This window comes from Bolinopsis microptera, chromosome 13 (assembly GCF_026151205.1).
Source record: "Bolinopsis microptera isolate Bmic1 chromosome 13, MBARI_Bmic_1.0, whole genome shotgun sequence".
Classification (NCBI taxonomy): Eukaryota; Metazoa; Ctenophora; class Tentaculata; order Lobata; family Bolinopsidae; genus Bolinopsis; species Bolinopsis microptera.
In genome coordinates, this window is record NC_087084.1 from 11,897,104 (window position 1) to 11,907,533 (window position 10,430).

The following is a 10,430-nucleotide window of genomic DNA, read 5'->3' on the forward strand; positions in this document are numbered from 1 at the left end:
GTACAATCATTACAATCATTACAATCATTACAATCAGTACAATCATTACAATCATTACAATCATTACAATCATTACAATCAGTACAATCATTACAATCAGTACAATCATTACAATCAGTACAATCATTACAATCAGTACAATCATTACAATCATTACAATCATTACAATCATTACAATCAGTACAATCATTACAATCATTACAATCAGTACAATCATTACAATCAGTACAATCATTACAATCAGTACAATCATTACAATCATTACAATCATTACAATCAGTACAATCATTACAATCATTACAATCATTACAATCATTACAATCATTACGAGCATTACAATCATTACAATCATTACAATCAGTACAATCATTACAATCATTACAATCATTACAATCATTACAATCATTACAATCATTACAATCATTACAATCATTACAATCATTACAATCAGTACAATCATTACAATCAGTACAATCATTACAATCAATACAATCATTACAATCAGTACAATCAGTACAATCAGTGTCAGTACAATCATTACAATCAATACTTAAGGTATGTCTCAAAGTTGGCCAAAAACGTTAACACTTTATAATACTGGTTATAATTAATATTCTTGAGATAAGTGAAAACTATCCTAAGATGCAAGAAAGATGAATTATGATATCATGGATTAGATAAGATCTACTGCGAGATCCAATAGTAGTTCTCATAATATTGTGGCCTCTGTATCTCTATAGCTCTATATTATCATCCATTACAACTCATTAGGACGTGTGTTACCTGATCAATGGTACATATAAAGATATACTGGATTAAAAGACTAATTTAACAGTAAGAACTAAAGTCCAATAAATATGAGGGGAGAATTGTTTGTTTCTCCTTTCAGCAAAGTGCTCAACTAATGAATAGGAGCTTTTTATAAGCGTGCCAAAGTAAACGATGTTATCGTCCAACTAAAAGTTTCATGTGGATGTGAGAACATTTTGTAAATAAATTTGATAAAGGAGCACTGTGTTGTATAATGTTTGCCAAATTAATTGTGATTATGTCCCTGAAGATTGTTGTTCACACATCCACATGAAACTTTTAGTTTGACGATATAAACATCGTTTCTTTGTCACGCTTATATTCTACAACTTAAACAGATACCCTTTTCTTTACTAGATATCTTTTAATTCTAAATCAATGTTGTAGCCATGGATTGTTATAGCCGGCTGTTACACTAACAGCCCTGACAGCCCTCTAATAGCCCTCTAACAGCCCTGACAGCCCTCTAATAGCCCTCTAACAGCCCTGACAGCCCTCTAACAGCCCTCTAACAGCCCTGACAGCCCTCTAATAGCCCTCTAACAGCCCTGACAGCCCTCTAATAGCCCTCTAACAGCCCTGACAGCCCTCTAATAGCCCTCTAACAGCCCTGACAGCCCTCTAATAGCCCTCTAACAGCCCTGACAACCCTCTAATAGCCCTCTAACAGCCCTGACAGCCCTCTAATAGCCCTCTAACAGCCCTGACAGCCCTCTAATAGCCCTCTAACAGCCCTGACAGCCCTCTAATAGCCCTCTAACAGCCCTGACAGCCCTCTAACAGCCGCCTAATAGCCATAACAAAACACAAGTAAGTGCCGGCTGTTAGGTGGTTGTTAGTGTTAGCGTAACAGCCGGCTAAATATAGCCCTCTAACAGCCTGTCGGCATTGTACCTATTTTCCGTTAACGGAATACAAGCATACAAATATAAACGTTCAGAAGCCCCGCCACTACAAATAATGACCCGTCCTATCGCAGTGGAATTCGTGTGGACGCAATTTCAATAGTCATCAGGTGTCTGTCTCACTCCCCAGCCATCTTCATTAATCGGCCCTGTTCCCATGTGCACAACAAACAAGATGGTTAACCTTACTTTTACATGTACCACAGTTTAGTAGATCATAGCATGCCATTCCCAGTCACATTAGAAACAGCGGCTTTACTTTCTACTTAGTACCAAACAGACAGTACTAGTAGACAAGCTAAACGTGTAGAGGTGTAGACTAGACATGTGGGTTATGACGTGGGGAAGTGAGGTATATTGTGTTGACACGTCACAGTGATTCTGGGTTATGATTGGTCAATTTGTAGATGCAGATTTGTGAATCGCTATCACGTGTCAAAATATTATCCCTCACCTCCCCACCTGAATCCAGTAGAAGCAGACATACCGCCCCGACTATTGGGCTAGTAGGAGCAGACCTACCCCGCTATTTACATAATCATTTGTGAAGCGGCAAAGCAAGGGAGGAGCAGCTCTGTGGTGGCAGATAAATAACAAGATAACACAATATACGGATCTACAATACTGCTCTGGTGCATCAGATAAATAACACAGATACATATCTACAAGGGATATAACACACTGTAGTATCAGTGGTATCGGTATATTGCTAGTGTAATTTATTATAAAGCAATCCAGGCACTCGACATTGCATTCCTCTCTGGATCAGATCCCTAAGCAGTATAGTGGTGCACCGTGCATAATGAGTGATGCACCGTGCATAATGAGTGGTGCACCGTGCATAGTGATTTCTAACCGACAACACTGACATTACTTTTCATCGAAAACCTTTTAAGTTTTTGTGACGCTGACGAATTAGAAATAGAAATTTAAAGATATGCAAATCTGTAGAAGTCAGCATGTCTTATAAAAGTAATTACTTAAAGTCTTCACGTTGTATGAACTTTGAGTATACGATTTAAAGTATGGAATGCCGAAAATTGCTTGCCTACGTGCGACAAAAAAGCTTCGAAATATTGAGCACTGAGCACCATTTCTGATTATTGGGATTTTGTCTGAAGACACTCCGTAATGAGAAAATAAACAGTTTAATTGTGTTAAATTCAGTAGAACGAGAAATTCATGAGTAAATGAATTTAATATTTAAGGTTATTAAATCTTTATCATGAATTAAAATTAACCACAACTTAAAACCAATTGTATTCTAACTAACAACAACCAATTAGATTCTAATTATCAACTTAACAGTTAAACTTAACCAATTAGATTATAATTATATTAACAACAACCAATTAGATTCTAATTAACAACAACATAACACAGTGCACTTTGATAAAAAGGGGACTGATCCGTTGCTCTAAACATTTTCCACCTGACAATAAATCTTTCTCTAACAACGGTCGAGCATACACCTATCTAATCACTCCTAAGGTCGTATATTATTGAATACGCTTGGTCACATATAAACTGATTCCCCTAAATCGCTAGCACAAATTTTTTAAATCTTATCAGAAGACGCAAGTTCGATTGTTTACGGCAAATGTGAGCCCATATAAACAAAAAACAAGATTCATAATAAAGAATAAACGATAAAGGTTATATCATAGATTTCAACTAAAGAATAAACGATAAAGGTTACATCATAATTTTCAACTCTCATTTTCACTTAATATGTTAAATAAAATAGTATTGTTATGTATTATATGATTTTGTAAACATTGGCTGGTGCACCAAAAACTGGTCCCAAAAACAAAACAACCAAAAAAAGTTACCCGTTATGTTTTACACGTGATAAAGAAATAGCGGCAAGTTTCCATAAACGATATTTTATGATCGTCGCCGATAATCGCTTATTGAGCGCTTTTTCGGCGGTTTTTTTTAAAAAAACCGTTTACAATCGCTTTTTTTACGATTATAAACGGTTCAAAAAAAATCGCTTATAATCGATTATAATTGGTGTCATAATTCAAAAAAGCGCTTTTTTTAATTTAAAAGCGCTTATAAGCGCTTTTAAGCGCTTACTAGCGTCGCTGAGCGATTTGAAAGCGGTTTTCCAGTAGGATTGGCGCCAAAAACGGGTGCATAAGCGGTTGGCCGGATAAGCGATTCGTAGGCACTTTTTTGAACCATTTATAAGCGATTATAAGCGCTTATAAGTGGGGTGCAATTTAGCTGTTTGTAAAGCGCAAACAAAGCGCTTATAAGCGCTTTTAAAATTGAGTCAGGAAAACGCTATATTACATCTTATAACCGCTTATAATCGATTATAATCGCTTTTTTAGAAATCGCTTATAACGGCTAATTCATCACTAATTTACCGCTTTTACCGCTTTTCCTATCATCCATGGCCAGGTGAGCAGGAATTAAAAAGCGCTTATAAGCGCTTTTTCGATGCTGCCCCTAACCTGGTCGGAACGGGGTAGTGCCCGGAATTTAAAAGCGCTTATAAGCGCTTTTTCAATGCTGCCCCTTACCTGGTCGGAACGGGGGAGTGCCCGGAATTAAAAAACGCTTATAAGCGATTTCTCAATTCCCCTTAACCTGGTCGGAGCTGGAGAATGCCTGGAATTAATAAGCGCTTATGAGCGATTTCTTAATTCCCCTTAACCTGGTCGGAACTGGAAATCAGAGTGCCCGCTTATGAGTGCTTTTCTGTGCAACCTGGGGTGCACCGGCAGAGTCAGGATTTAAAAGCGCTTATAGGCGCTTATGATCGCTTTTCTGCCGCTTTTCCCATCACCCATGGCCTGGTTGGCAAGAATTATAAAGCGCTTATAAGCGCTTTTTCAATGCTGCCCCTAACCTGGTCGGAACGGGGGAGTGCCTGGAATTAATAAGCGCTTATAAGCGATTTCTGAATTCCCCTTAACCTGGTCGGAACTGGAAATCAGAGTGCCCGCTTATAAGTGCTTTTCTGTGCAACCTGGGGTGCACCGGCAGAGTCAGGATTTAAAAGCGCTTATAGGCGCTTATGATTGCTTTTCTACCGCTTTCCTATCGCCCATGGCCTGGTTGGCAGAAATTAGAAAGCGCCTATAAGCGCTTTTTCAATGTTGCCACTAACCTGGTCGGAACGGGGTAGTGCCCGGAATTAAAAAGCGCTTATAAGCACTTTTTCAATGCTGCCCCTAACCTGGTCGGAACGGGGGAGTGCCCGGAATTAAAAAGCGCTTATAAGCGATTTCTCAATTCCCCTCAACCTGGTCGGAACTGGAGAGTGCCCACTCGTATGTGCTTTTCTGAGCAACCTGGGGTGCACCGGCAGAGTCAGGATTTAAAAGCGCTTATAGGCGCTTATGATCTACCGCTTTTCCCATCACCCATGGGCTGGTTGGCAGGAATTAGAAAGCGCTTATAAGCGCTTTTTCAATGCTGCCAGTGCCCCTAACCTGGTCGGAACGGGGGAGTACCCGAAATTAGAAAGCGCTTACAAGGGAGAGTGCCAGGAATTAGAAAGCGCTTATAAGCTTAACGGGCGATACTCGTAAAATATTTGTTTCAAATATTACGTTGAGTCCAACTCGGCGTGCGTCCTGGTAACTGTAAGTTATAAACTTACAATTATAAGCACAAATCTGAACATCCGTTCACCTGGAGTGCACGGAATTTAAATGCGCTTATAAGCGCTTTTCTCGATGCCCCTAAACCTGTCATGCACTGGCGGGAGTCAGGATTTGAAAAGCGGTTATAAGCGATTACAATCACTTTTTATTACTGGTTTTTACCGCTTTATCTATCATTTATCAACATGGATTTAAACATAGTTGTTTGACTGGCGATCTAGAAGCCAAGCAAAAAGGCTAAGTGCACGGCGCGGCAAAGTTCTCCGACAATAATTGTCAGAAATTGTAAAGCGCTTGTAAGCGTTTATTTATATGTTGTTAATGGTGGCGGTTGTCCTGGTACGGTGGCGGTCGATGCCCGCTGCGTCATCAGTCATACACACTTCACATTCAGAACTTGCAAAAGAAAAGTATAGTATATGAAATAATTAAATTATTGCGCTGGGCCACGCTCAGTCTGTCAACGAGTATGACAGGCCTGTTCATGTTATTCCAAGGAATCTCTAGTCGGGCTGAGCGAATCACGACGTCTGAAAAAAGTGCGGTGCTCATTGAAAGTTAGTGTGTGCGTGACCAGCATTTATGATTTAAGTACTTGTTCATAATCAATCGCAAATCGTGGACATAAAAAACACGTGCACGCTGATTGACCATTGTTAATGGTCTGGCCCGGCGCGCGCTACTTCGTAGCACTTGCCATCGGGCAAATGATATTTCGAGAAGAAAGCGGCGCGCGCTACTTCGAAGAAATTTAGAGGAGTAACATCCGTCAAGCACGCTGAGTACCAATAGGAAAAAAAGTAATGTATACGCTAGAAAAGCCGCGCGCGTGCTGAGATAGCTTGTAAAATCTGGTTATTAGATACAGTGGGGTGACATATGTTTTCGTCACTTCTGATAATGACAATACAAACAGCGTTAAACTAACAATTTTCATTAAACCATAACTCCGCTTCCGGACCACCGATTTACAAAATTCAAAAATGGGTGTTTAGAGAAAATTCTGAACTTTCTCGGACAGTAGAAATTAAGTTCATTCGTGCTTCAGAAGAGACTGGCAGGCCCATAAATAAAAGGTTTGATCACGATAATGATACTATTTATGAAGGAGCACATGTTTTAATATTGACGGATGTTACTCGTCTAAATTTCTTCGAAGTAGCGCGCGCCGGGTCAGACCATTATATATTATTAACAATGGTCAAGTTTTAATACTAATAGCAAGCGACGAACTTTTTTCTACTTCAATATTACCATGAAGTTTAAAACGGAATATCTTTGTACTGCATCGTTCGATTTCGATAAAATTGATGAGGTAACAAGCGCTTCTACTAAATCGCTCGCCCAAATTTTAAGAAAATTCTTGTGAAAAGGCCCTATGGGTATGAAAGTAATCTGAATCGGTGTATTTTTGGACGCTGATTCCGAATCACCCCTCATGACGTAGGGTAAAAATGCTTCCCTGCAGAGTTATGAGCAAAAAACCGTTTTGGTCACGTGACATGGTAATAAAACATGAATTCGATTGTTTAGGGCTCGGGTTAGGGTTAGGGTTGTGGTTAGGGTTATTGATAGCTTCGGGGTTATGGTTGACATACGTTGAATGCCACTTTTCGCGCGCGAAGCGCGCGCCGCCGAAGGCGGAAAAATATATCACATAATATCTCTGATATTTGTGATACGTAACATGTATCAAGGTTATGGTTAGGGTTAGGGTTGGGATTAGGCCTAGGGTTTATGTAAAACCGTTTTGTACGGCTGCAAAACCATAAAAACCAAAGTCACGTAAAATTTTCGGGCGAGCGAATTAGTAAGAGCCGGTAACAAGACCAAATGTTTCTCAGTTGATTAAAATAAATACTGTTAGAGTTGTAAATCTTTAGTCAGAGATAGCATAAGTTTACCATGCTAAGTTGGATATTGTGAACACTTCCCTATTCCTCAATTTTTAGTGGTGTCATAGATATTACATCGCAACAAAATTTACTACAGATACGCCAAAGGGTCTGGGCCTTGTACTAGACAAATTCTCCAGACTCGTGATTACACTCACTGCTAACAATATCACGTGACGTGCACGCAAACTTGAAACTCGCGCGCTAAAATGCGCGCATTCAGAAGTGACGAAAACATATGTTACCCCACTGTAGTAAAACTGCAACAAATAAACCGCGCCAGCTTGCGCGTTTGAGTCGCTCCTACGAAATCGCTCGCCCAAATTTTAAGAAAATTCTTGTGAAAAGGCCTTTGGGTATGATATTGATCTGAATCGGTGTATTTTTGGACGCTGATCCCGAATCACCCGCCATGAAGTAGGGTAAAAATACTTCCCTGGAGAGTTACATGGGCAAAAACCGTTTTACTTTTAGTCACGTGCTGCCGTTGCTCTATCCAGATAGGTAGTCCGCCATCGACAGTGAGCCGCGCGTGCCGACTGTATAGTAGTATGGTTTTTAGCGCTAATTTCGGCCAGCACAATTTTCTTCAAACAAAAATATATTGAGTATCCTTCCCGACCTCCGATTGCAACAAAAATTGGTGAGCTTACTCATAGACTTACAAGGAAAGTGTCCAAAATAATACGACAAAAATCAACGAATTTGGTCAAATTACGCGACTTTTACCAGGTTAAGGGGCATTGAAAAAGCGCTTATAAGCGCTCTTTAATTCCGGGCACTCCCCCGTTCCGACCAGGTTAGGGCCTAGGGGCAGCATTGAAAAAGTGCTTATAAGCGCTTTCTAATTCCTGCCAACCAGGCCATGGGCGATAGGAAAAGCGGTAGAAAAGCGATCATAAGCGCCTATAAGCGCTTTTAAATCCTGACTCTGCCGGTGCACCCCAGGTTGCACAGAAAAGCACTTATAAGCGGGCACTCTGATTTCCAGTTCCGACCAGGTTGAGGGGAATTGAGAAATCGCTTATAAGCGCTTTTTAATTCCGGGCACTCCCCCGTTACGACCAGGTTAGGGGCAGCATTGAAAAAGCGCTTATAAGCGCTTTCTAATTCTTGCCAACCAGGCCATGGGTGATAGGAAAAGCGGTAGAAAAGCGATCATAAGCGCTTTTAAATCCTGACTCTGCCGGTGCACCCCAGGTTGCACAGAAAAGCACTTATAATCGGGCACTCTGATTTCCAGTTCCGACCAGGTTAAGTGTTAAGGGTAATTAAGAAATCGCTTATAAGCGCTTTTTAATTCCGGGCACTCCCCCGTTCCGACCGGGTTAGGTGCAGCATTGAAAAAGTGCTTATAAGCGCTTTCTAATTCCTGCCAACCAGGCCATGGGTGATAGGAAAAGCGGTAGAAAAGCGATCATAAGCGCCTATAAGCGCTTTTAAATCCTGACTCTGCCGGTGCACCCCAGGCCCAGGTTGCACAGAAAAGCACTTATAAGCGGGCACTCTGATTTCCAGTTCCGACCAGGTAAAGCCAAAGGGGAATTGAGAAATCGCTTATAAGCGCTTTTTAATTCCGGGCACTCCCCCGTTCCGACCAGGTAAGGGGCAGCATTGAAAAAGCGCTTATAAGCGCTTTTAAATTCCGGGCACTACCCCGTTCCGACCAGGTTAGGGGCAGCATCGAAAAAGCGCTTATAAGCGCTTTTTAATTCCTGCTCACCTGGCCATGGATGATAGGAAAAGCGGTAAAAGCGGTAAATTAGCGATGAATTAGCCGTTATAAGCGATTTCTAAAAAAGCGATTATAATCGATTATAAGCGGTTATAAGATGTAATATAGCGTTTTCCTGACTCAATTTTAAAAGCGCTTATAAGCGCTTTGTTTGCGCTTTACAAACAGCTAAATTGCACCCCACTTATAAGCGCTTATAATCGCTTATAAATGGTTCAAAAAAGCGCCTACGAATCGCTTATCCGGCCAACCGCTTATGCACCCGTTTTTGGCGCTAATCCTACTGGAAAACCGCTTTCAAATCGCTCAGCGACGCTAGTAAGCGCTTAAAAGCGCTTATAAGCGCTTTTAAATTCAAAAAAGCGCTTTTTTGAATTATGACACCAATTATAATCGATTATAAGCGATTTTTTTTGAACCGTTTATAATCGTAAAAAAAGCGATTGTAAACGGTTTTTTTTTAAAAAAGCGCCGAAAAAGCGCTCAATAAGCGATTATCGGCGACGATCATAAAATATCGTTTATGGAAACTTGCCGAAATAGCACGGCTATAATTAAAGTTCTAAACTATTAGAAAATTATACTTCTTTTATACTAAAATCAACACAACATTAGTTACTGTTAGGAGAATGAGAAGCAATTGGCACTGTTTTGTTCTGCTTATATTGGCTAAGGAATTCATGGAAAAGCATGATAGTGCGAATTCCACCGTTGAATTCCACAACGCTTTGTCGAGCTTTTTGGACTTTACCCAAAAATATGTCTCAAAGAGAAACGGTTTTTCTAAAACGTTTAATTTTTTCAACAGAAAATATTCGCGGGTGAGTTCATCAAAAAGTGAAAAACAAACCACTATTTGTATTATTTTAAAGCTTTGATAATTGATCATTTCCAACAGAATTTAACGAATTTCACAACTGAGGCGCTTCGTGTACTTATTATAAGTTAACTGACAGTTGGAAAAGTGTGAAATAAACAACGGAATGAATGTAACAACAAACAGACTACACGAACCACTATGCTCATATCATACAAGTTACAACATGTAATAACCCCAACAGAGAAGTAACTAGTGACTTAGTGACTCTTTGACTCATGACTACTAATTACTAAGTAAAATTCAAAGTGGCGTATTATACCAAGCTCCTGTACTAGTACAGTATAGGGGCTGTTTTGTTATTTTCCATTTCTCATTGTGCGAGTACGGGCCCTCGTGCGGCTCGCCTTACTTAATGTGTTTCTAATACCATGACGGCAACAGTTTGTTGAAAATAATGAGTCGCAGCTGAATGGTTTGAAGAGACAATGACAACGAGTACATGATGGTTGCTTTATTTAAAAGCGTTATTTTCAGCCAAGGGATCGTTTAAATATTACGTTAGCCAGTCTGTACAGGATAGAGGATCGGTTATTACGTGTAATTTCAACATTTCAACATTTCAACATTTCAACATTTCAACAT